General features: G+C 38.3%; 1 long non-coding RNA gene and 1 other non-coding gene across 2 annotated transcripts in view; one reads left to right on the plus strand and one right to left on the minus strand.

Moving 5' to 3' along the window:
- Positions 1-6,194, plus strand: part of LOC122694083 — a 132,160-nt gene extending 125,966 nt beyond the window's left edge. The window contains exon 5 of the long non-coding RNA XR_006341098.1: positions 5,768-6,194. This is a non-coding gene — a long non-coding RNA (uncharacterized LOC122694083). The remainder of the gene's footprint in view (positions 1-5,767) is intronic.
- A 1,887-nt stretch (positions 6,195-8,081) lies between these two features.
- TRNAG-UCC lies at positions 8,082-8,154 on the minus strand. The gene has a single exon. It is a non-coding gene; the product is annotated as a tRNA-Gly (tRNA).
- Between the last annotated feature and the right edge of the window lie 18,199 nt (positions 8,155-26,353).

Here is a 26,353-nt window from a genome sequence, read left to right on the forward strand (position 1 = left end):
GAATCGATGGTCCATAGCTGTTCAGTAAGTTCTCTGTTGATGGACATTTAGTTTGTGGAACGCTTTCTAAGAACATTTAAAATATTGGGGGAAAATGGATACATGTATATGGACGGCTGAGTCCCTTTACTGTTCACTTGAAACTTCACAATATTGTTAATCAGCTACACCCCAATGCAAAATGGTTTTGGTATCAGAGAAAATTAAAAAAAAGAAAGAACATTTAAAATAATTACAGCAAGACCATAAACAAATGCATTACCTATCTCTGTAATTTTTCAGTATTCACTAGGCTCTATAGATATTCATAAAGGGTAACATGAAATTATTCAACCATTCATCAGTAAATTATATTTGTGAACTAAGATAAATATCAGGGTGAAATTAAGTTAAATTTACAGAAAGTTACAGGTATCTCCAAATAAAATATTTTAGTTTTAATTTCTTGTTTCTTTAGGGGACTGATGACTATTTTTTTGATCTTCAGACTTCTTAGGACAGACCTTAGTAAGGTTGAAAAAGTAGGGAGGGTTGAACTTGAGAGCTATGCATGATAGAAGAATCATCTTTTAGGAGGTGAAACGGTAATTGTTTTCAAAGAAAATTTTGTTTTACCTTCCACTCTTTACCTATAAGCTTTGCAGGGAATTTGTGTTATAGTAATGAAATACCAGATAATTATTATTCCATTCTTTGGATTTGTGGTTGAACAAGAGGTTGGAAGATAGCTATGGACAATAATTATATATACTCCAGCCACTTTGTTATTCAACTACCTCTTTCATCAGGTACTCAGATAACTCAGAAGGTAAAAAGCAAATGGCAACTTAATAAGCATCAATAAATCCATAAATAAAGAGATACAGTGTCTTATTTAGGACATGTTCACTTTTTCTCTTCTGCTGGGACAAGATGTGGGGTTTCAATCCTATCTCCTCTAACACTGTTCCCCTTAGCTCTCCCTCAAGTCTATTTAGAGATGAAGGTTTCTGTAGGTTCTGATACATGCTTGTTTGTTCACCAGAAGCTATTATAATTTTGATCATAATGCTTTACTGCTTGCAATTCCAACAGGAGTTGATTTTGTTTATGCAATAAGTAAATACTAATTCAAGCTGCTTTCTTTAACTTGAACTGTACATCAGGGCAATTGTACCTATGGTGAAAAAAAAAGTTGAAAGTGGAAGTGCTGGTTGCTTCATCATGTCTGACTCTTTGTGACCCCATGGACTGTAGCCCACCAGGCTTCTCTATCCATGAGATTTTCCAGGCAAGAATACTGGAGTGGGTAGCCATTCCCTTCTCCAGGAGATCTTCCTGACCCAGGGGTTGAACCTGTGTCTCCTGCATTGCAGGCAGATTCTTTGCCATGAGCCAACAGGGAAGCTCTACACCTGTGGTAGATGAATTAAAAGCAGGAGATGCCAGTGGGCAGGCTACCCACTCAGTATTCTTGGGCTTCCCTTGTGGCTCAGCTGGTAAAGAATCTGCCTGCAATGAGGGAGACCTGGGCTCAGTCCCTGGGTTGGGAAGATCCCCTGGAGAAGGGAAAGGCTATCCACTCCAGTATTCTGGCCTAGAAAATTCCCTGGACTGTATAGTCCATGGGGTTGCAAAGAGTCGGACACTACTGAGCGACTTTCACATTCACATCACATCACATATATATATATATTCAGTGTTCTCAAGTGCTGTATTTCTCACGTCTCACAAACCTCCATGCTTCCCCATCTTTCCAGTGCCAACAGGACCCCTCCCTCGTTAGGCCTTAGAGTTCATGCCATACTGGCTTTCAAGGGGCCCAGTTTCCCAGGGATGGCCTGTGAGATAGGCCTATGAGGGCAGGAAAGCCAGCTCTGGACAGAAGCAAAACCAGGGAAACCAGGTATTTCTAAGGAAGTCAAGGAAGTTTGCCTTTTATGAAAAGCCAGAAATTCAACTTATGATATACTTGAAACAGTTTGTGCCTTTCTTAGCATTCTATTCTCAGCATACTGTAAGAAAAAAATTATAAAACAACAAGAACCCTAACTCAATAAAGTTGAGAGATCAGAACAAGGGACTCTCACACCCTGTGATGATAGCAGAGCCCAACAAGAAGAAGCTAGACTCCTCTTCTTTCTTGGCAAGGACTCAGCCGATGAAAAGCCATGGACTCGATTTTACTATAACCCTCCCAACTTCCTTTTCTTCCCCATGAAAGTATTCTCCTGTCCTTGCCATGTGGGGACTTGCACGTGGCTTGCTATGGTTGCAGGCCCTGAATTTCAATTCTCTGCTGATCCCAAATAAACCCATCTTGCTGGAGCTATATCAACAGTCTCTTTATTTATAAGAAGTAGGTGGAAACCGAGGTGTCTCAGTCTGCATTTTCTGACACTCAAAGATTTGGCTATGAAATGGAATGGCCAGACTAAACATGGTCCAGTCACACCACAAGGGCAAGAAAACCAAACCCTAGCTTCTGGATTTGTCAGCATTTTATTAATAATTTTTTTTCACGTATTACCACCCTGCCTGTAGAGATAATTTTCCTGCCTTGAGCTTTTTTAGTATTAGGCTGCTTGTGGAATTTGTTGTTTAAAATAAAGTGTACATCTATAACCTATTAAAACTACTTGCTGGCCAGTGATTTCAATAATTTATCATGTGTGCATTGGATATTTTTCCTGTTATTTTTAGGCATTGTTAGAGTCTTGAAGGGCTAGATTTAAGGTAAAGTGAGTGAGGTATTCATTTCAGGCACAGAATTTAAGGGAGTTGCAAAAACTTTAGTAAAAAAGATAAATGCTATGTTAAAAAAAAATCAGAATTAGTGAAAAAAAAAAAAAACCCCTTGATAAAGACTGTATGGAAATTTTAAATAAAGACAGAATTTGATCTTGTATTTGAACAATTCTGCCTCACTCACCTCATCCTAATCCTGGCCCCAATTCCAATAAAACTTTATTTAAAAAATAGGCAAGTATTCTCTGGGGCATAGTTTGTTCATTAAAAAAAAAATCACATTAAACTGTTTTATCTTGATTATTGCATTTTTGGGGCACTCACTTACATTTTACCTCCTAGTCCCTGTTTTGAGCTAGACTTGGAGTTGATTAAATCTCAGTCTATTACTTTTACAAGTAAAGCAAATGTGAAGGCCACAGAGGTGACATGACAAGACTAAAGTCAGACAAGGATAACAGGGTTGAGCTCTATCATGGTTTTATATAATCTCTCTCTCCAGTTAAATTCCTTGAGTATAAGATTCTTGACTCCTATTTCTTGTTTATTATATAGTTCTATGTGGCAAATAGTCTCTCTCACCACTATACTTGCTGTTGCCTTGCTGTATGATTTCTATCAGTTATCTGTGTGACTTTAAAAAAGATACTTACTTTTTATTGTCTTAATCTGTGTCTTCACAACGCTCAATTCTGGGTCAATTCAGTGAAAAAGAGAATGAAGAAAAGATAAATGAAGAGAAAAGAACTGTCTTCTGAAGCCAGAAAAACATTTGCATGCCACTACATGGATGACATTGTTGCTGTTGTTGAGTCGCTCAGTCGTATCAGACTCTTTTCGACCCCGTGGACTGCAGCACACGAGGCTTCACTGTCCTTCACTATCTACAGAGTTGCTCAAACTCATGTCCATTGAGTCAATGATGCCATCCAATCATCTCATCCTCTGTCACCCCCTTCTCTTGTCCTCAGTCTTTCCCAGCATCAGGGTCTTTTCCAATGAGTCAGCTCTTCACATCAGGTGGCCAAAGGATTGTAGCTTCAGCTTCATCATCAGTCCTTCCAATGAATATTCAAGGTTGATTTCCTTTAGGATTGGTTGGTTTGACTCCCTTGCTGTCCAAGGGACTCTCAAGAACCTTTAACACCACAGTTCGAAATCGTTTTTAAGTGTTTGAATTTTCCTATTAACTGGTTTGTGGTGTTGTGCAGATACAGGCAAAATTTGATAATGTTCAAGAAAAAGTAATATCAAGTAGGTATTGATAGAATTAATCAATAATTGCATGGTCTCTGCAAAGGATATCATGCTTTGGAACTGGTCATTATTAGACCAGGTGGTTAGTGCTTCCTCATTTTCTCCAAAGGGGAGAAAGAGGTAAGAATTTTTAGTCTAGTAGCAATCATAAAACAGCAGGGGTGTCATGGTGCTGGTGGGCAGGGAACGGAGGAGCTGGAGGGAAGGAGAGCACAGTCATCTAATTTGACTTTTTTGGTTAAAACTAGGAGAGAGTTTGGAGAAGGCAATGGCACCCCACTCCAGTACTCTTGCCTGGAAAATCCCATGAACGGAGGAGCCTGGTAGGCTGCAGTCCATGGGGTTGCTAAGAGTCGGACATGACTGAGCGACTTGACTTTCACTTTTCACTTTCATGCATTGGGGAAGGAAATGGCAACCCACTCCAGTGTTCTTGCCTGGAGAATCCCAGGGATGGGGGAGCCAGGTAGGCTACCGTCTATGGGGTTGTACAGAGTTGGACACGACTGAAGCGACTTAGCAGCAGCAGCAGCAGCAGGAGAGATTTGTGGGTTTCACATCAATCAACTTTCATTATTCTGGTTCCCATCATCTTTGATTCACATGATTTCAGTTTCTTTGCAAATGTCTTTGGTTCGAGCTTTATGATCATGAAACAGAGCAATTGAAAAATGTTGATAAAAAGTTTTGGAAGCATTCACTGAATTTTGCAGAAATTTACCAGCAGCTATTTTTAGTGTGAAAAATGGTACTTCTCCATAATAAATGTGGGTTAGGAAGTTTATGTCATTATTATGTAGCCACTTAGACAAATAAGACCACAATATTTGCAGAAAATAGAACTTATTGGAAAACTAGATGAAGTGAAGTAAGTATATATATTCTTTAAGGTATGGAGGCATATTTTATTGTGTGGAAAATAGGATTTGTTTAAACTATTGGAGAGGTAGCTATTTTGCATGCCAGTCATTGACATTTGATATTAGATTTTAAAAATAGTGACTTTAAAAGGTTTAGAATATTTCTGAAGCCGGGGCATAATTTTCATAGTTATATGAAATAGAATAAAACATGAAAGGTATTGGGAGATGGCATTGACTTTTAAAAAATAAATAAATAGTGTATTTTCTTGTGGAATCATATTTATATGGATAGCATAAAATTAATCTTCTGACTTAAGCCGTCTGCCAGTCCATTATAGATAATAAATTCATAATTGAGTTCATTTCATGCATTGTATATACTAACTCATTCAAAGAAAATGAGCTATCATCATAATCCAGAAGTATTTATGGGGTGACTATAATTTCACAGCGCTGGCTTTTACAGAGTTAGTAGACAGACTTTCTACTTCTAGGAATCTTAAACTGAAAAAAAAAAAAAAGAAAATCGGAAGAAGAATAAATAGACAAAAAGAATCATGCAAGACCATACAGGACACAATAGAAACTAGACAATCAGTTGTTCACAGTTCATTAATAAATGCCTACTGAAGGGAAAAAAGGCAAGAAAATGTATCTAGTGCCCACTATTGCCAGACACTGTCATAAATACTTTAATTATATTCTCTCAGTTATGGTCAAATGGAAGGCACGAGGCAGAGGTATCTGACAGAAACATGTCCATACAAGAGGACACTGGCTTTTATTCGGGGGAATGGTGCAAGAAATAGAGAGTAGGTCAATTGGACAGAAGTGGAAGATTTTTAAAAGGCAGTTTTGGAAAGTTGGCTAAATTGAGTACCCTTTAGGATAAGCTAAGGCATGCTTGCTTTTTCATGTAGGTAAAGGAAACCTGAAATGTTTTTGAGCAGAGTGACCGAACCAAGAGCTGTGAGCAAAGAGCACATGGAACATGAAAAACAGTGGGGCCACTTGATCAAACAGTGAGAGGCAGAGCTGGCTCAGCTGTGAAGGTGACATTCTTTTAAGGCTGTATGTTACCAAGTTTTCCAGGATCGATCCGAATAGTAGTGATTTTATTGACTTAATCATCAATGGTTCAGAACCATATTTTCTCAGTTTGCTGCCCATCTAAACGTATCTGAGAAAATTGATATAAACAATCTTATTTACAAAGTGGAAATAGAGACATGGATGCAGAGAATCTTGATAAAAGTGAAAGAGGAGAGTGAAAAAGCTGGCTGAAAACTCAACATTAAAAAACTAAGATCATGCCATCTGGTCCTGTCACTTCATGGCAAATAGATGGATAAACAATGGAAACAGCGACAGACTTTATTTTCTTGGACTCCAAAATCACTGCAGACGGTACTGCAGCCATGAAATTAAAATACGCTTGTTCCTTGGAAGAAAAGCTATGACCAACCTAGATTGCATATTAAAAATCAGAGACATTACTTTACCAATAAAGGTCTGTATAATCAAAGCTATGGTTTTTCCAGTAGGCATGTACGGATGTGAGAATTGGAGCATAAAGAAATTGATGCTTTTGAACTGTGATGGTGAAGACTCTTGAGAGTCCCTTGGACTGCAAGGAGATTAAACCAATCAATCCTAAAGGCAATCAGTCCTCAATATTCATTGGAAGGACTGATGATGAAGCTGAAGCTCCAATACTTTGGCCACCTGATGTGAAGAGCCCACTTATTGGAAAAGACCCTGATGCTGGGAAAGATTGAAGGCAAGAGGAGAAGTGGGGCACAGAGGATGAGATGGTTGGATGGTATCACTGACTCGATGGACCTGAGTTTGAGCAAGCTCCCAGAGATAGTGATGCACAGGGAAGCCTGGCATGCTGCAGTCCGTGGGGTTGCAAAGAGTCGTACGTGACTCAACTGAACTGAACTGAAAGCAGAGAATAAACGTGGATACCAAGGGGGAAGGGGAAGAAGTGGATGAACTGGGAGATTGGGATTGACATATATACACTACAGTGTATAAAATAGATAACTAATGGGAACCTACTGAATATCACAGGGAGCTCCACTCGGTGCTCTGTGGCTCAATGGGAAGGAAATCCAAAAAAGAGGGGAGGTATGTATACATATAGCTGATGCACTTTGCTGGACAGTAGAAACTACTCCAACATTGTAAAGCAACTCTACTGCAATAAAAGTTCAAAAAATAAAAGCATCTGATTGTGTGAAATAAATATTGAGTAAACAAGATGTTAAATTTTCAGAATATGTTGTTTAGTGAGAGTTTGTGATGATGTTTGAGGAAAAGTAAAGAAGAGTGTTCCTCATGTCTTCTTCCTATTAAAAATAATTTCTTGAAGACAGTAGGATTTTAGGTCATTGAAGTGTGGCAGGGTGAACACGTGCGACAACTTCAAGAGTCAAGCTATTTGTTGGCTCCCTCCGTTTCCAGTCCACCTGAGCCCTTTATAAGCCCTTGCAATCACACCACCCCTCCACCCTCTTGAAGATCTCCAACACACTCTTTTTTCTCTTTCCTTATTCTTCTTAACCCCCCCGGAAGCATTTCTTACTCTTGTTCACCTCCTCCATCTCTCCAGCCACATTTTTCTGTCTCTCTGTATCAGCTTCATCATCTTACCTCCTAACAGGGGTCTCAGTCATCAGCCCTCAGCCATTCCCCTGTCATTAACATTTTTGAGGGATAAATAGTTCTAGAACTTTGAGAATCCTTGAATTTGCAAAGATTTCTAAACTATACTACTTTCTCCATGAAGTATAACTGTGGGACTGACCTGGCATTTGCTGAAACAAGTTGAAGACTGCCTCTTATTTCCATTTGGAGTACAGGTCTTGGCTTCAATGTCGCCCATTCAGGTAGGTTTGCTCTGAGCTGCAGGACAATGGCAGGCTCCTTTGTGAAATGGTCCTGAGACACCTTGTACTCTTCTTTTTGAAAAGGCATCTTTTTGGTAAATTGATTATTTGTAATTCATTGACTTACAATTGAATTATGTCTTAAGTATTGACAGCTGAACCCCTAAGACTTATTAGTCCAGTCATGTATTAGGAACTCAAAGAATACTTTTTGTTGGTTAATTGACTGAATGATTATAGGCCTGTTCATTTCAAGTTCAACAATATGTACTTTACCTCATATTTCATCTAGGGAGCATAATTTTTTTTTTGACTGTACCATGCGCATGTGGGATTTTAGTTCCCTGAGCAGGGATCAAACCTGCATCCCCTGTAGTGGAAGTGCAGAGTCTTAACCACTGGACCAGCAGGGAAGTCCCAGGAACATCATTTTTAAAGATATACTTGCTTTTGGTTTGTTTTCTCATTCACACCTTTAGTTGACTTTCTCTTCTTAAAAAAAAAAAAATATGCACCTTACTTTTGGTGGAGAAGAAATGTAGGACAATAAAGTTCTGCTGAGGTATGTATGCTAGGCTTGAGGTGAGGCTCACAGACCAGTTAATCTTCCAATCTTGGCAAAATTTGAAATCACCATGTATCTTGGGCCTTCAGATTTATTCACAGATGCTCAAAACTACAATTTTAAGTATAGTCTTTTTCACAATAAATATATCCTAGTCACATTTTCTCTTTTGGGGAAGTCAGTGGCTACAGACTTCATTTGGTGTGTCTCTTAACTTCTACCTCTAATTCAGTCCTTTCATGTGAGTTCTGTCCTATACCTAATTGCAACCGGAAATCTACTCTGACTTGCCATATTTAGCACCAAATGTCATACTGTAATATAAACATGATAAAGGGAGATGAGAGAACTGGGCTTTCCAGCTGGTGCTGCCATTAACCCTTGAAGGGAACTTGAGCAGGCTTTCTGGAGAAACCCAGAAGACTCCCCAAACATAGTTCTAACTAACCTGCTGAAAGAATTCTGAACCCTGCTTAGTATTTTGGCATGCTTTGTGGTTCTATATACCAATCCAACATGGTAATAAAACAAAATGTGGATGAAACTTTGGTTCCGGCTGAACCAAGCAAAACTGAGATAATTCTCAGATTTACAAAAGCTGGTGCTGCTGCCAGAAACATTCATAACACGTTTCTCTTCAACTCAGGCCCCTTGAGAGGCTAGCCTAGTTCAAGCCATATTAATTGAACATGAATAAAGGAAAAACGAATCCCAACAGCTCTCTTTTCTAAGCCCACAAAAGAAACAGTGACTGGATTTCTCTAGAGAAGGATAAGGTACCTCCCCAGAAATTGGGTGGAGTTTAGCGACAGCTAGGAGCTTAAGTGGTCATTTGAGGAATTTTCATTCAAAGTGTGGCTTGAGCTTACTAAGGCATCCCTTATAGGAACAGAACTCTGAAGAGAGCTTCAAACACAAAGGCAAAGATAGTACCACACTGGGCAGCAGAATAACTGTTTTCTTGGTTAAGTACACAGAACAGAGAGATTTATGCTGTAGGCAAGTTTCTTCTTTTCATGCTTGGGGGGAAAATCAGTATTCCATATTCATGGTCTCTGACATAACGCTTTGCTAGGGTGGTCAAAAGGGATTTATATGATTTGTTGCCAAATATCATGATGTTATTTTTATAAGGATCAACCAGAGTGGGGATGGGATTCTTAAGTGCCACCTGGTTTTCACACTTTTGGCAAAGTAAAATTTAATTGAGTTTTCAAAGACAGGAAAATATTCTGTTGCTGGGAAATATAGCATAAAGGATTTCTGCAAGCTTCCTCTGGGTTTTTCTTGCAAGATTTAAATGAGAATTTTCTGCCAATTTTCTGGCAGAAGCAGAGGAGACATAGCAGTTTTGCTGGTGGTTTTGATTATGGATTGTCTATATGGCATCAATAAAAATAACTAGACCTAGGTCTGATGGGCACTGAACTTGCTTAAGTGCTAATAAAATTATAAGAGACGGGAATAAATCTTAAATTTTGAATATTTTTTCTTATAATACATATGGAAAGACGATTTCTCAGTGTTTTAATGTGTTAAAAGTACAATAACTGGAGAAGAATATGTTCTCTTCAAAGTGCCAATAAAAATGCAAAATGTCATTTTCCAGTGCAATTCGGCCTGAAATCAACCTGTTTCATGGTAATTATGGGCTCTGGCACCAGAATATAGCAAAGCTTTAGAAAGATTGAATGAGTGATTGAGTCCAGCCTCCTTAAATATGAAACATATGAAATGATTTGTGGAGAGTGAAAACCAGAGAGCGTTGTCGCCCTCCTTACTCTGAACTATGCATAAAGCTTCACTAATGCCCTGTGGTGGTCATATCACAATGAGGGAGTGGGTGAGAAACATAATTTTCAGGACAGTAGGAATAGTGTAGGAATAGCCTCTTCTGTGGTAGAAGGGAAGTTTCATACAAAGGCATAAACTGTGAGAAAGATGATGATGCCCAAAGTGGGCGAAAAGTGCCTTTCCTTGGCAAGAGTCTGGCACATCACAATGAAAGGAAAACCATGTATATTTCTCAGGAGCATTGTGGTGTCAGGAGAAGGGCCCCAGCAATGCATTATCCTATTCTTCACGGCAGTGTGGCAGGAGGGGGCTGCTCAGACAAAGAGTAAGGTGGCAGCATTTCACATTTTCCTCCTTTTTTCCAGAGTGATAAGCTCCTTGTGATACAGGTGTCCTGGCATAGGGGTTGCCTTTGATTGGTTTTATTCTATAAAGTAGAAGAAGAATTAAAGTACTTAAATCTTAAAGTGTTTGGGTGTCCTGTATAACAGGCCCAAATAGAATAGTGGACAAAATCTTCCTGAGTTTTATTTTTTTATCAAAGTTATGATGTTTAATGTTGGAGATGGAAATGGCAACCCACTTCAGTATTCTTGCCTGGGAAATCCCATGGACAGAGAAGTCTGGTGGGCTACAGTCCATAGGGTCTCAAAGAGTCTGACATGACTGAGCAACCCAGACACACACATGATGCTTAAAGAGTTCATTTTTCTATGAATTTTGTTACACAAAACCATTGGCTTCTGGACTTTCCTCCAGTTTTTCTTTCCTCAGAGGTCATTGTTCATTGTTTTCAATAAAGTAAACTGATTCTTCGTATTTTTCCCACATCTTCAAATGATACGTTTCTAATGCTGCTTCTTAATATTGAAGGTTTTGATCTTGTTTATTACTTACATCTAAGAGTAAGAAGACTTTAGCACTCTCTTGCAAACCCCCACCACACACACACACACAGACACACACAGACACACAGACACACACACACTTGGGTCCTGTATTTTTTTTTTTTTCAATACAGTTATAGAAAATTTTGCTTTGGTCAATGTCAGGAGTTTATGTTCTTAGGAATATGTAAATGCTATTTCTAACTGAGTCATGTAGTATTTTTTTTTATTACATTCTGTTGCACAACTTTCTGTTTTCTTTGGAGTTAACAATTGTGTTGGTTTTTCTGACTACTTGATTGGTTTTCTGTGTTCTTATCAACTGCAAACTCGAGACATTTTTCTAATCCCTCTTTCTGTATCATCTAACATATGAATTATTCTGTGGAGTTCATCTTCTTGGCCAACATCTCTGGACCTATGGCACTGCACTTATTTGCACTTGCTTACCATCATACCATGGGTTTCCTGGATGGCTCCATGGGTGAAGAATCCACGTACAATGCAGGAGACACAGGAGATGCGGGTTTGATCCCTGGGTTTCCAAGATTCCCTGGAGAAAGAAATGGCAACCCATTCCATTCTTGCCTGAAATTATTCTTGCCTGAAAAATCCCATGGACAGAGGAGCCTGGTGGGCTACAGTCTATAGGGTTGTAAAGAGGGACACAACTGAGCGACTTAGCACAGAGCAAGTGCTATCCTAGTAGCAAACACCATCCTACTGTGAATTCTCTGCTTCTTTATGACATTAGACCTATTGTTTCCTGGAAACCTCATCTTCCTCTTTGTTGGTTTACTTTCTTGTTTGGGTTAAAATTCTTTTCAGTACCTATTCAAAAAGGATGCCCAAAAGGTACATGTTTTGAGGCCCTGTATGTGTGAAAACATTTTTATTCCATCATCATACGTGAGAGTTTAGTATAGACCTCTATGTGCTATGTGCTAAGCTGCGTCAGTCATGTCTGACTCTTTGTGACCCTACAAACTATAGCCCACCAGACTCTTCTGTTCATGGGCTTCTCCAGGCAAAAATACTGGAGTGGGTTGCCATTTCCATCTCCAGGGGATCTTCCTGACTCAAGAATTGAACCCGGGTCTCCTCGTTTCAGAAATTTGATGCCATTGTTCCATTTTCTTTTTGCTGCCAATGTTACAGTAGAGAATTCTGAAGCTATTATAACTCCAGAATTCTTTGTTTTTGACATGTCTTGCCCTCTCTTCTGCCAAATCTTTGTCCTCAGTATGCTAAAATTTTATAACATATGTATTTATATGTGTCTGTTTCGTATGTTTTGCCGGGCACCCAGAAGACTATTTCAATCTGAAGAATCACATCCTTTCTAGTTTGATTAACTTCCTTTGTTCTCTACGTCTGAAACTCTATGAGTTGAATGGTGGTTCTCTTGGACTGCTCCTGTGATTTTCTTATCTCTCTTTTTAATTTCTGTCTGTCTCTCTCTCCCCACCTGCCCCCTCTTCTTATTTAGTTTTAAAATTTGGGGGCCTCACTGTGTGACATTTGGGTTCCCTGACTAGGGGTTGAATCCCTGTCCCCTGCATCATTGAGAGTGTGGAACCTTGATCACTGGATTGCCAGGGAAGTCCCCCTTTTGCTTATTTTTTAAAATTTGTTTTTCTAAGAGATTTTCTCAATTCTATATTCTAACATAGCTATTGGGATTTTCATTTAGACCATTAGATTTTAAAATCATCCCCAAGATCTTTTAGGTTCTGTGGATGTACCTGTTTAAACTGATATCAGTTTTCTATTCTCATTCTTATCATTTTAAGTGTAAGTTCATCTCTGAACTGAAAAACTGACTTAATAAGAGACCAAACTTGGAATAATACCATAACCATTAAAGATAAACCAGTAGCTAAAAATCTTTCTACAAATGAATCTCAGGGACACACTTTTTTTCTCCTTTCAGTTTTACTGAGATATAATTGACAGGCACCATTGTTATAGTTTTAAGGTATACAGAATAATGATTGGATTTACATGCATCATGAAGCGATCATCACAGTAAGTTTAGTGAATGTCTATGTCATATAGATACAAAATTAAAGAAATAGAAAAAAAATTTCCTTATGATGAGAACTCATGTTTCATTCTGAACAACTTTCACATATGACATACAGCAGTGTTAATTATATATATCATGTTGTACATTACATCCCTAGTATTTATGTATAAATGGAAGTTTGTGCCTTTTGACTGTTTTAATTCAATTCCCCTTTGCCTCTAGAAACCACAAATCTGATCTCTTTTTAAATGAGTTTGTTCGTTTTTGAAGTATAATTGATCCACAACACTGAAATATCAGAAAGAAATTAGGGAAATAATCCCACTTAGAATCATGTCAGAAAGAAGAAAATACCCAGGAATAAATCTTAGGAGATATACGACCTGTACTCGGAAAACTATAAGATACTGATGAAAGAAATTGTAGAGAACACAAATAGATGGAAAGTTACACTGTGCTCAAGGATTAGAAAATTTACTATTAGAATGACTATGTTACTTATAGTAATGTACAGATTCCATGCAATCCTTATCAAAATACACCAAGATAATTTTTCATAGAACTAGAACAAAGACTTATAAAATTTCTATGGAAACACAAAAGACTCCAAATAGTCAAAACAGCCTTGAAAAGAAGAATGAGGCTGGAGATATCACAATCCCTGATTTCAAACCATATTACAGAGCTACAATAATCAAAACAGAATGATACTGGCACTAAAATAGACACATAGATCAATGAAACAGAATAGACAGTTCAGAGATGAACTCACACTTAAAATGATAGGAATGAGAATAGAAAACTGCTATTATTTGAAAATGATTTAATTGTGTATTTAGAAAATTCCCAAAAATCCACAGCTGAATTTAAGTTTATATGAAAGTATTTCAAGATTGCTGCATATAAAATCAATTTAAAGATACACTGCTTTTTAATAAATCAATGATAAGCATTTAATAAATAAAATTTTAAAATGTCATTTATAATTATGTGAAAGTATCAAGTACTTAGAAATAAGCTGTACAGTCTTTGTGCAATATCTTCATGAAATTTTATAAAATTATAAATTTTATAAGAGAAAAACTCTCAATAAATTGAGACATTTATCATGCTCAAGATTGGAAGAATCAAGCTTCCAATAGGTTTCTTTGTTTTTGGAATTTGACAGGCTGATTTTAATATTTTTGTATAAGTGTCAAGGTCTAGAATAGCCAAGATATTTTTGATGAAGAATAATGTGCAGTGACTGCCTTGATATATACCAAACTTACCATAGTAGTTAAATCAGTTTGGCCACATAAATAAACAGATCAGTGGAACAAAGAGAGCTCAGAAACACACATCTATGGATTCTTGATTTATGCTAACAGTGGATTGGCCCCTATTTTTTTCATAATTGTGTTGTGATGGTTGGTTATAAAAATGAAAAAAAAAAAAAAAAAAGAAATATTACCTCACAGCATCACAAAAATCCATTCCAGGTAGATTAAAGTTTTTAGGAGAAAAGGTGGGATAATTCTCACTCTTTTACTCTCTTTTTCTCATTTTCTTTCTGAATTCTGTGTACAGAATTCTGGGTTGGTGGTCTTTTCTTTCATAATTTTGAATCTATTCTCTTGTTTCTGTTGAGAATTCAGCTTTCATTCTAATTGTTATTTGCAGGTACTGTTTTTTATTTTTTCTTTGCTTGCTTTAAATTTTTCTAGGCCTAGGATAATGTTAGCTTACTCCTAAAAGTGTTTATTCTTCTTCTAAGCATTTGTGGCCAGTAGCACTCCAGGATCACCTCAACTCAATTTGTAAATTAAAATTGTCTAAAATTACTTTCTATGAGGCCCTGTTTACTTCTGATCCACCCTAATTCTCAAGATGTAGTCCTTCAACAGTGCAATCAACAAGAGGGAGGTTCACTGGAATCCATACCCATTTATCGCTAAGAATTTTTTAAAAGAAGATTGTATTCATTTATTTATTTGGCTGCATCACATCTTCACTGTGTCACGTGGGGTCTTTCGTTGTAGGGCTTGGCTTTTCTAGTTGTGGCACACAGCCTCAGTGTATGTGGTGCTCAGGCTTAGTTGCTCCATGGCATGCAGGACCTTAGTTCCCTGAACAGGGATCGAATTTGCATCCCCTGCATTTTGTAAGGCAGATTCTTAACCCCTGGACCACCAGGGACGTTCTGATCACTAAGCTTTTGGACCTCTCTTCTTAGCCCTTCATACTGTCAAAAATAGTCCTGTCTCTACACTCTGATTGCTTATTTTAAGTATATCATGTTATGGCTGTTGTTTATTGTTGTATACTTTACAGGTAAGTCTACAAACAATTTTTTCTCAATTATGACATTCAAGCATATTAATTTGTGATATTTTTTTTGTCTGTGTGATATCCCACCTTTTAGTATTTCATTAACTCTTCCCTGATAGTCAAACATTTGCAATTTTAGATTCTTTGTGTCTCACTAAAATAAACTATACTACTTCAAACTTTTAATTTAAAAAAGTCACATATCTCTTTACTATTTTCTTGGATAGACTCTTAGAAACAAAATCACTGAATATTTTAGGGATCATGAATACATTGTCAGTTTGCATTCCAGGCAGATTTTACTAATTTGTGTCCCAGGTCAGCATTGCATGGGAGTGCCAGCCCCACCACACATATAGCAGCATTTAAACATTTGAAAAGGTTTGACCAATCTAAATGGCCAATCTAAGAGGCCCAAAGGCCTCTCATTTCACTCTATTTGGCTTTTCTTTGATTATTAATGAGGTCGAACCCTTTTTCATAAGTTTATTGCTATTTGAATTTCCTTTTCTGTGGATTTTCTTTATGTTCTTTGCTCCTTTTGTTTGGTTTCATTTCTATTATGATGTTTGTGTTTTTCATCTTCTCATTTTCTAATGGGGAATATAGCTACCAGATGGTTTACTAATAGCACATCCTCCCTCCCTTACTGGATACTCACATTGCATTAAAGGGCAGGATACCAGCTATGGGGAAAAAATGGACTATTTTCACTTCCACTGCATATGGTCCTAGGACATTTTTTTTGGTGTTAGAGTATTTTCTAATTATGCTGTACTACCTAAGTCACAGGAAGGAGTTTGGATTTTAAGGAGACTTTGAATTTTTAAGGAGAGCGATAGGAGGTGCCCATTAGGCATCCTGAGTCTTTGCATCATTAAAAACCTTCAATTGTTATTCATGTTCTTTGAATGTCCTCTGAACTCCTTAGCACATGACCCCAGCCCCGCCTTTCCATGCCTCTGTATCAACCTCTCTCTGGCTCACCATGACTCAATAGCACATACCTTCACTGAATTCTTAAAGCATACCTCTTTTCAAGCTCACAACCCTTGTACATACAACTCCTGCTGCCTGCATTTTTACTCACCTCTCTTTTTTACTTACTCTTTGCCCAGCTAGGGGCTTCCCTGGTGGCTCAGATGGTAAAGAATCTGCCTGTAATGCAGGAGACCCAGTTTTGATCCCTGGGTCAGGAAGATCCCCTAGAGAAGGGAATGGTTATCCACTCCAGCATTGCCTGGAGAATTTTATGGGCAGAGGAGCCGGGCAGGCAGGCGATAGTCCATGGGATTGCCAAGGGTCTATTTTTATTATTATAATTATTTTTTTGCCTAAGTAAATCCTCATATCAAGTTTCAAATTAAGCATCACTTCCTTTCCTGCCTCCTTTTCTCTTCCTCTTGTCTATGTTTTACTGATCACATATTCATTGATGATATTGTTTTTTTGATGTGCACCTCTCTCCGCTCAAACTGTTTGTTGGCTACACCAGAGAGGGGCTGCTTTGGTTTTGTTCTCCAGAATTTCTGTTATTTTGAATGGCATCACATTTTAGGCATCCAATAAGTGGATAGTTGCACTTCTGACTGACTAGCTGATTGAGTTAAAAGGTAAAACCAGTGTATCTGGTTAAAGTTCCCAGTTACAGTTCCCAGTATATCTCAAATCATTGTTCTTACCACTAAGAAATTAGTCTTTTTTATGCACAAAATAAAATATTGGGAAATATTTTAAACTTTTCCTTTTACCTTGTACTCCTCTTGGTAACATGCATTAGAGATGTAAATTTTGAGATATATTTATATATATGTATACACTTTTCTCTTGAGGATTAGATTCAGGTCTCTCTCTTCTACATTAAGAAATTATTTTGTTAAAGGCTATCACCAACATGTTTACTTTCTTTCTCTCCTTCTTCTCTTTTTTTTACTAGCAAAAAGATCTGTGCAGAGATACTCATATCACTCTTGGATGAAATCTCTTGCAGACTAGAAATTGTACTTTTCCACTTTTCTTAGACCAAAAAAGAAAGAAGAAGTCTGAAGAAAAGGCATAGAATACAGTAAAATGATGCTTGACCAGGAAGAAAGGAATATAAATTTCAGGTTTATTTCATCTGTCTGGGTACACTTACCAGAAATCTGAATTCAACATAAACTTGAGAATTTGGAGCTCTAACTGTGTCAGTTGTTTGGCCTGAAATCTCAGTGTCCTCCTAAACTCAATGAAATCATGATGCCAGAAAGTCCTTGGTAAAACATTGATTAAGGAATCCAAAGATTTATGAGTGTTTATCATGTGTGACCTACTCATTCACTTCCTGACTACATATCCTAGGAGAGCCCAGAGTACATTGTCTATACCAAATAGTTGAGAAATAGTGTGATAAGGGCGCATAACTGGAGCAGTGGAAGCCTCAGCCTTATAGTGACTGCTGTCCAGGAAGGAAGGTGTGAGATGCTGCCATTGAAATGGTTCAACTGATTGAAATGGTTCACTTGACTTTAATGGGAATGAAGGAAGGAATCATTGTGCTAGAGGCTATGAGGCAGTGTGTGGGTTGGAATGGCTAATGGGATGGTTTGATCTGGAGGGTTTTTGGCAATCACTAATTCTGGTACCTATAGTACTGGAGTAGATGAACAGCATAGTGAAGTCCAATCTGAATTATATAACCGCAAGTAGCCTAGGTTTGGGGAACAGTACTTCACCATAATCAACGGTCATAGCTCCTCACCTATTTCCATACTTGTAATAGTCTGCCCCGAACCACTTTATCCAGAGTCTCTGCAAACGAAAAGAGAGCCAGATATTCTTGAGGCATATTCCTTGATTTTTTTTGTATGTGCAAAATTGCTTGTTGTCTTTATCAAATGACAGTTTGTCTGGGTGGCAAATCTTAGGGTGATTTGATGATTTTCTGGATGTAGCTACCTTCTAGATATGGAATAGCTACATCTTTACCATCTTCTGCTGTAAATGAGGGAGAAAACAATGGCACCCCACTCCAGTACTCTTGCCTGGAAAATCCCATGGATGGAGGAGCCTGGTGGGCTGCAGTCCATGGGGTAGCTAAGAGTCAGACACGACTGAGTGACTTCACTTTCACTTTTCACTTTCCTGCATTGGAGGAGGAAATGGCAACCCACTCCGTGTTCTTGCCTGGAGAATCCCAGGGACGGGGGAGCCTGGTGGGCTGCCGTCTATGGGGTCGCATAGAGTCAGACACGACTGAAGTGACTTAGCAGCAGCAGCAGCTATAAATGAGTATCTTTTAGCTGTATCTTGCTTTTGAGAAATACACCCAGATTGACATTCTCTCCTTTAAAGTCACATGGTATTTTTATCTGGCTTCCCAATGCCTGCTTTTATTTTTTTCTTTAAATTTTACTAGTTGCTATTTCCTAATGGACCAGTTTTTCTTGGGACATATTGTATGTACCCTTTAGCATCTTGATCCAAATTCTCTTTTATTTCAGAAAGGTTTCTTGAATTATATATATATATGTGTGATTCCATTATTTTAGTTTTTTTTCTTGGGGTTGTGAAACATTTATTTTTGCCATTAAATCATTTTTTCCTAATCATCTTTATCTCTCTAGATCCATTTTTTGGCGGTTGATTTCCTCTTTTTATCCTCTATGTCCCTAGTGTACTTTAGCAATGTCTGTTTTCCTTTGCACATCTTCTGATTTCACCTTCATTTTTGTGATAATCTTATTTTTTCCTGTATCCCTTGCTTGACCTCTAAGCTCATGCTTCACTTCCTCTAGCAGTCTCACTGCTTTTTGAGTTCATGCATCTTGTATCTACAGTTTTGTATTCTAGCATCATAGATGCTATGACCTCCTTGAGGTTTCCAGATTAATGGTGAAAATGTTTAGCACACTATTTATCTCCTCAGTGCCAATTTTTTCTGGAGACTGGTCTGTATCTGTCGTTTGTATTTCCTGCTTCTTTTCTCCTTTTCTGTGAAGTATGTCTGAGTCGATACTGTGCATGTTTTTTTCTGATAAACTGTTTTGGAATGAAGTGAGTTTTCCTGGGGCCAGCTATCTATAGGAGGCTCCCCTAGAGGAGTGATCAGGGCTGGTTTCAGGACAACTGAGTTTGTGTTATAACTCAGGTCCTTGTGTATAACTGTGGTTAGCATTTGCTTTTCTTAGAGAGACAGGAAGCTATTTGTGGAGGTCCTTGGAGTGTGTGTATGTTTGCCTCTACGGTTCAGTTTCCCTTCTTTTCTTGCTCTTTGCAAATATAGCCTGTTTGTGTGGCCTCTTATTGATCCCCATCTTCTTTGCTTTTTGGAACCAAACCACAGATAAATTCTAGAGACCAGATACAACATACTCTCCCAACTCCTGTCAAAAAAACTGAATTTAGGTTTTTCATGGATGAATATGCTTCTCACCACTGGAAAGTCTACTTAGTGGGCTCTTTCTGTGACCCTAGAGTCCTCTCAGCATGCCTCCTCACCTTCTCTTGCTCCACCACCACACGTGTTTTGTGATTTGGGCTTTAGCTATCTCCAAGTGGTACTAAAAATGGATTTTGTATTTTGGATATCATTCTTTTAAAAATCACTTTTGTGTCTTAGCTTAATTTATCTATTAATCAGTGATAGTCACTGAGCATTCACTATGTGCCAGGTGCTGGAACATGGGGGATTTAAAGACAAATTCCTTGTTTTGGAGGACTTTTTAATATAGTGGGGCGCTAGAAATAAACATTAACGATGATTGAAGGGGGAAAAAAATCACACCAGAAAAGGTAGAGTATGTTAAGTGTCAAAGCTGAGGTTCAAAGCGGTGGTTTAGACGAACTTGGGAAACAGGAAAGGGTGTCAGTCTATAACAACACCTGGAGGCTAGGGGCTCAGGACTCAGCATGTGGTCAGTAGTCAAGAAATAGTTAACGGATCTACAAGATTACTTTTCAATGGGAAGACCAGGGATCTCTAAAAATCCTGATTTTGGTACAATTTTAGGAGGAAGCTGTACACATTAAGATATTCTGGTTCATATAATCATTGCTCATTCTTTCTTTAGCTAGATTTGGTCATCTGTCTCACAGCTGACATTCTTTTCATTAACCCTGAGATAGACTTTGGAGAACGGGTCTGATGTTGACAGATGCATACAGAGGAAAGAATGTTCTAAATAAAACAAAGGACAGGGTCAAAACTACATGAATCAGAAATCAGGGAACCAAAGGAAATAAGTCTGGAAAAGTTGTGTGGGGCTATATTATTAAGCGTCTAGGATGCCAACCAAAATACCGTTTAGTTTTTAGATAGAGGAATTCTGTTTCAAATAGGATCAAAGAAAACCAGATAAATTTCCCCTGAAATTCCCCATTTTCTACACCTATCTTGAAAGATAGAGTATGACATATAATTATGTCAATGTATTTTGCCAATACAAAATTTTACCAATTTTACCAAAAAATTGACAATGTGAAGTTTAGTTTTATGAGGTACTAACTTTCTAATAGATAGAAGTGAACTATTTAGTCGTTAATTGTTGCTGCCTGCTGTGCTAACTCACTTCAGTCATGTCTGACTCTTTGTGATCCTATGGTCTGTGGCCTGCCAGGCTCCTCTGTCCATAGAATTCTCCAGACAAGAATACTGGAGTGGGTTGCCATGCCCTCCTCCGGGGATCTTTGCTGCCAAGGAATTGAACCTGTGGCTATTATGTATCCTACATTGGCAGGCAAGTTTTTTACCACTAGCGTCCCCGGGAGGCCCCTTAATTGTTGGCAATCAGTGTTATTTATTCTTTTATTCTTTCTGTTTTCTTGATTAACTATCAATGATTATAAATATTACTTGACTGATTTTACAATAATAACCTTTAATACACTCTCTTCTTTCTTTCTTTCCTCCCTCTACACTCCCTTTCACTCTTCTTTTCTTTTTTCTGCTCAATTGATTAGCAATTAATCAGTTATTCATGTGGGCAGAGCCTAGCAATGATTATTTTTTTTCAATGAAGTGTGTGAATTTTTACCAGTTTTGGCACAATGCTATATTTTCATAGCATATGGTCTTGGAAATATTTATAATACTTTCTTTTGGTAAAAAAGATTTGTTTACAGATGTCAGAAAATCAAACATCACTCTTGGCTCATATAATCATAATCATCACCAATACCACAAGAGTAACAGTAATCTTTGGGTTCAATCAATGAATCAGTTTTATAATCTATTAGACTTGTCTTCTGACCTTCACTATCATGGCTTTTATGCATTTGTGAAAGAAGTAGAGAATGAGAGCTTGGTAGTTTACATGCTGTAAAAATTAAGAGGACATGATTTAGGATTAAAGGAGGTAGTGATTTAATTTTGGAGTTGCTGAGCTGAGCTCTGGTGGTCTGGAGAACTCTGGGGGAAATCCAGACATTGCGGTGACAGATTTGGGTTGGAATACTTTGTGACTGCAATAGCAGATGCACTTATGGAAGTCTTTTCATTTCAGGATGTTGCCTCATGCGACCTTAGGACATGATGGTTCTCCCAAGGCTCTAGATTTGACCGGAAGTTTTCTGTTTAACCAAACCTTGAAAATGGTTCCCTTTCACAACATTATTTAAAGGGTCATGTAAAATTACATGGTTTGCTAAAAATATAAACAGGATATAAATGTATGGTCTTTAAGCCAGTAAAATCTATTCTGTCTTTAGACAGCTTGAATTAAGGTAAATATCCTTTATAATCATTTTCTTGGGGCTATAAATATGGCATATATGTCTCTGTTGTCTTTGCTTCCACTGATGAACTTGAAATAACAGTAACTGGGCCTTTTTGAGACTCTTCGAGATTTCTGTGTCTTCTACCTGTTTGTTAAAACTGCATAACTTGGAAATTTTCAAGGATTCACTCAGGTGTTAGTAGTTAGGATTCAGTTCAGTTCAGTTCAGTTGCTCAGTCGTGTCTGGCTCTTTGCGACCCCATGAATTGCAACATGCCAGGCCTCCCTGTCCATCACCAACTCCTGGAGTTTACTCAAACTCATGTCCATGGAGTTGGTGATGCCATCCAATCATCTCATCCTCTGTCGTCCCCTTCTCCTCCTGCCCCCAATCCCTCCCATCATCAGGGTCTTTTCCAATGAGTCAATTCTTCGCATGAGGTGGCCAAAGTATTGGAGCTTCAGCTTCAGCATCAGTCCTTCCAGTGAACACCCAGGACTGATCTCCTTTAGAATGGACTGGTTAGATCTTGCAGTCCAAGGGACTCTCAAGAGTCTTCTCCAACACCACAGTTCAAAAGCATCAATTCTTTGCCGCTCAGCTTTCTTCACAATCCAACTCTCACATCCATACATGACCACTGGAAAAACCATAGCCTTGACTAGACAGACCTTTGTTGGCAAAGTAATGTCTCTGCTTTTTAATATGCTATCTAGGTTGGTCATAGCTTTCCTTCCGAGGAGTAAGCATCTTTTAATGTCATGGCTGCAATCACCATCTGCAGTGATTTTGGAGCCCCCAAAAATAAAGTCTGACGCTGTTTCCACTGTTTCCCCATCCGTTTGCCATGAAGTGATGGGACCAGATGCCATGATCTTAGTTTTCTGAATGTTGAGCTTTAAGCCAACTTTTTCACTCTCCTCTTTCACTTTCATCAAGAGGTTTTTTAGTTCCTCTTCACTTTCTGCCATAAGGGTGGTGTCATCTGCATATCTGAGGTTATTGATATTTCTCCCGGCAATCTTGATTCCAGCTTGTGCTTCTTCCAGCCCAGCGTTTCTCATGATGTACTCTGCATAGAAGTTAAATAAGCAGGGTGACAATATACAGCCTTGACATACTCCTTTTCCTATCTGGAACCAGTCTGTTGTTCCATGTCCAGTTCTAACTGTTGCTTCCTGATCTGCATACAGGTTTCTCAAGAGGCAGGTCACGTGGTCTGGTGTACCCATCTCTTTCAGAATTTTCCACAGTTTATTGGATTAATACATTCCAAAGTGTGAAAATTTGTACTCGTGGTCTTTGATCTCTTGAATCCTTGATACCGAGCCACCACTGATTATCTTTGTACACTGTATGTTTACTTGTACTTTTTTTTTTTTTTACTTCCAGGCACCGCTAATAAATAATATATGGCATTTTCATGACCATGTGTTACTTGGCCCAGTCCAGATTAAACTGCAGGAACTCTTGCTATGTGATAAATATAATCAAATACCATGAACATATCTTACTAACCTCTGTCCTCTTTAAAACCATGCAATAAATCATATGACTTGCAAAGATCTTTACATCTCATCCTACACTGTCACTTAAATCCCTGTTCAATAATGGATTTAAATAACATGACAATTCTAAACATTAAAAAATTAAGTAGATTATTTGATTATTTGTTTGAATCATGGGAGCTGCACATTGACAGTGAGAATTCGTCCTTTGTACCAAGATCCTAATTTGACATGATGACATGTTTTCATTTTGTTTGGATTTACTGTCAAACCCTAAAAACATTAGTAAATGGTACCCGTACTTTTAAATCATAAAAAGAAACCTAGATTTGTTTGCAGTTTTTTAATCTGTTGTTAATATACTTGAAAGAACACAGCCCTGTCTAATAAACACATCAAACTAATGGGTACCAGAGCAGTTCAGAAGAGTGTTTGTTGTTTGGTGTTTAGATTTCAGTCAGAATTAATCAACAATGGATGGGGCCTGCTGTATTTATTAGCAACTCAAATCCATGTGATTTAATGCCAGGTTCCTTTGACTCATTCCAGCGAATTCTGGCAAGGTTACAACACTGATACATACTTACATCCTCGGGTCTTAAAAAGAAAAGGAAAAATAGAGCCTAAAATCAGACCACAGGATTGGCAAGAATTTCCCGAGAGCCATTTTGAATTTGGCCCTATACAGAGGGCTTGTGAAAAGGAAGCAATTGATTCAAGAACAGTAGAGCTTTTTTTTTTTTTTCCTGAAGAAGCCTTCAGCTGTGCAGATGGCTGGCTGGCGTAATCCAGTCGGCTTTTGTCTTTTATTTTACATATTAGGCCACTTTCTTCTCACACTCTATATTGCTTTTATTTTCTCACTTTAAGCCTCCACATTTCTGGGGCCAAGGAGAGGTTGCAGGGGCTTAGTGGGGGTGACTGCGGGGTACGCACACCTCATCCCACAGATTTATGAGTTTGCTGGCAGCGCTGTCTGCTTGTCACAGTCAGCATCAGGGTGTTCTTTGTACAAAAGTGTCAACTTCTGAATGAAGCCCCTGGAAACAGAAGTAAAGATTAATCTCGAGACTGCATTTTTTTTTTTTTTCTTTCCAAGGCTCTGAAAACGTGCCACCTTGTGCAATAGTCCTGGTTCTAGACATTTTTTTTTTTTCTCAATGTGATGTTATTTCTCAATTACAAAGGCTTACATTCTTTACTGTTCATGTTCAAAAATTCCACAGCCCTTAGCCACCCCTTCTGCTTCCTGTGTCTGGGGGCTGCCTTTCGAGAGCAAATTATTTGTGGGAAGACCTTATTTATCTAGAAACTCTTCAGTACAGACTTGATTGGGTCATCGTTACTCTGGGGACTGTCTGTCTCCTTTAGAAGGTAAGATTTGCCAGTGCTCCCCTCCTACCACTTCCTATGGGAAGATAGTCAACTTTTGGCCTGATAAAAAGTTTAGCTTTGAATGAGGCCTTGCTGTCAGGATGGGCATCATCCTTACATGTCTGTCTCCCAAAAATGTTCTGTCTTGATCTAGGTCATATTGTCTTTTTTCTAACAATTGGAGGTGAATTCTGAAGAAATGAACACATGCCAAAATGAGCATGTGTTCAAGTGTTTCCATGTTAAATGTTAGGATAGATCTCAAAGTGTTCTGAAACGAATCTGTATTAAAAAAAAAAAAAAAAACAACCCAGAGAATGTTAATTACATACCTCCACTGTCGAATGACATTTCCTTTCAGCAAATAGAAGACTTTGTGGGAATAGTATGGGTCCCTTCCCTTCCCCCGCCACCCCAATTGTCAATGTTCCACACACAGAATAAATACCACAGGATTGACTACTTTGGAATGACTTGACTGTCCTTGTTTTCCCTCCTTAGAAAGTTGTCTCTTCCATATATATGGGAAACATATGTAAAGAGTTCTTCCTTTCTTATCGTTAAACAATGTGTATAATGCATTTCAGCTGAAGATTAAAAAAAACCTCTGATTCTTTGAACATTTGCATACAATCAGCAAATGTCCTAACACAGATGATTTTTTTTTTTCACTTTTGTAATCTTTCTCTATATACTCAGCACCTTCTTTGGGGAGGGACATTTATTTTGGTACTTTTATACTTGATATTCTTATGGTACCTCTTTAAGATTATGTGTCTCAAGGGCATTGTTTGTCAAGAGAAACATGGCTATCAAGGGAAAAATGTTTAAGACCAAATACAGATTTTTGACGAAAGATGTTAGAGGAAATGTGTTTGTAGCCCAGTTTATTCCTTGAAACATTAAGAAACAATAAGGCAAAACAAATAAGAAATCCCGTGTTTGATGAAATCAGGCACAGGCAAACTAGACGGCAAAGTATAGGTGCCAACAGCAGTGAAATTAGGAGTGAACTGAGATGGCTTCAGTCAGTTGGCATGGACATCTCTGATCTCTGGTGGTAAACACAGCACTTTATAAGCTGGGGGCCCAGTTCTGAAAGGCCCAACCAAGGATTTTCCCCTGAAATCCCAGAATTTGGGGGTTTGGCTACAGAAAGGTCAGTGAATTCAGGTTTACACAGCTGAAGAGGAGCAGGGTCCTGGTTAAACAGATTTACCATTTTATCAGACATGCCATTTTATGGAGCTCCCCAGGTGGCTCCAAGGTAAAGAATGCACCAATGCAGGAGACTTGGGTTCGATCCCTGGGTCAAGAAGAACCCCTGGAGAAGGGAGCGGCTACCCACTCCAGTATTTTTGCCTGGATATTCCCATGGACAGTGGAGCCTGGTGGGCTACAGTCCTTGGGATCACAAAGAATCAGACATGACTTAGCAACTGACCAACA

This window comes from Cervus elaphus, chromosome 5, assembly GCF_910594005.1.
Source record: "Cervus elaphus chromosome 5, mCerEla1.1, whole genome shotgun sequence".
Classification (NCBI taxonomy): Eukaryota; Metazoa; Chordata; class Mammalia; order Artiodactyla; family Cervidae; genus Cervus; species Cervus elaphus.